Source organism: Augochlora pura, unplaced genomic scaffold, assembly GCF_028453695.1.
Source record: "Augochlora pura isolate Apur16 unplaced genomic scaffold, APUR_v2.2.1 APUR_unplaced_5272, whole genome shotgun sequence".
Taxonomy (NCBI): Eukaryota; Metazoa; Arthropoda; class Insecta; order Hymenoptera; family Halictidae; genus Augochlora; species Augochlora pura.
The window spans coordinates 1-1,644 of NW_027585718.1; the positions used below are offsets into that span (position 1 = coordinate 1).

At 36.6% G+C, this 1,644-nt stretch overlaps 1 non-coding gene across 1 annotated transcript; it reads right to left on the minus strand.

Moving 5' to 3' along the window:
• Positions 1-286: 286 nt before the first annotated feature.
• Positions 287-408, minus strand: LOC144477920 (U5 spliceosomal RNA). The gene has a single exon (XR_013495293.1). It is a non-coding gene; the product is annotated as a U5 spliceosomal RNA (small nuclear RNA).
• Positions 409-1,644: the final 1,236 nt, after the last annotated feature.

A 1,644-nucleotide genomic window follows, 5' to 3' on the forward strand; every position in this document is an offset into this window, starting at 1 on the left:
AATTTTTGATAAGTCAATGGACAAAGGAATCACTGCCATTCAGCCAAATGTATCGATATCAAAACTGTTGTCGGGTATCCGCGCAAAAAGTTATTGATTCATTTTTGGGACTCTATGCATTTAAGGGTTAAGACGACGAATTTAATTTCAATTATACACGTGTAATGTGAGGTACTATATTTCCAATCTATTTCTTATTTTGGGATAGTGAAGACGAATGCTTCACCTTCTAATTCTCGAAGGCTCGTGTGTTAAATGTAAACGTTATTGAGTCAACGATATTGACAATATTTCTCTACTGTAATATTTACTGTAATATTAAAATAAACACATCAATTATTTCCCTCCACGGAAATCTTTAGTAAAAGGCGAAAGATTTATACGCTTTTTGAAGGGAAACCATTATATTAAATTATAATACATTAAATAATTTTATTTTTGTTTTATATTAGGCGTTACCTTCTTCTTGTACTAAAGGGGTTTTGGATATAATTAATGGATTAATTAAAAGAATTACTGGAATGAATAAAGGAAACGAATTAACGACATAAGTTAACGAAGTAATCAAACGAGTGAATCGAACAAGTATATTTAAAAATACATATATTAAATATATTTAAAAATAAATATATTAAATATATTAAAAAAATAAATATACTTATTCGATTAATATCAAGAATAAATTACCATTTACTCCACCCAAATAAATTGAATCTTGCTAATACAATAACGAAAACCATTTCATTTGCATTTAGTTTTACGATAAGTTCATTGCAAATAAAACAAAGTCAATTAGAGCTGCTAAAACACTGCTATCCAACAACATATCCAACCACGCGCCCCTTCGATTCTGCTTACGCGGCAAACATTTCCAAATCTACCGCGCGGAATTAACTTTTCGCCGGGAATCGATCCGAATTTCGCGCGAGTTAAAGTTACTCCGAAATAACGGCGACCACGTTTCCGCGGATTCCTATTAAACAGAATTATCCCGTTTAAGCCGATCGCCGGGTAATTTTCGGAACAGCGTCGGCACACGATTACACACACACACATGCGCGTAGAGAGAGGGGGTAGCTACCCTTAAAACATCATCGCGCTCGATGTTCGTTCGCGTGGCGCCATTTAACGGCCACTTATTTGATTTCGTTCGACGCGCGCGACGGATATCGAATAATTAGGCGACCAATTCGTAGCGGGGATCGCCGCGGAATGAATGAATACTGGCGGGCTAGAAACGCGTGACGGCTCGTCGATACGCGTCCAGTATCGTTCATAATTAGCCGGACATTGGCGAGAATTATGGCGCGTTGTAGCCAGCGGCGACAGTTTCCGACCGTCGCGATTCAGACGGTTTTCGACTTTTCCTTGGAATTTTGTCGATCTGCTTCTCGGCAGTTTGATGCGGAATGCAATCGACACCCGTTATATTGTTCGTAGAGCTACGCTGTCAATTTTGCAACAATTTTCAGCGATGACGGAAAATTGTAGAACGATGAATTTTCTTTCGAATTGAAGCTTGAAATCTGTATTTTAATTTAATTTTTCCATAAATTAACGATTCAGACTCGCGACGGTGATTTATATTAATATTCCATTAACTATGACTGTTATTCTTTTCTTTTAAGTCGAATTAAAATTGTG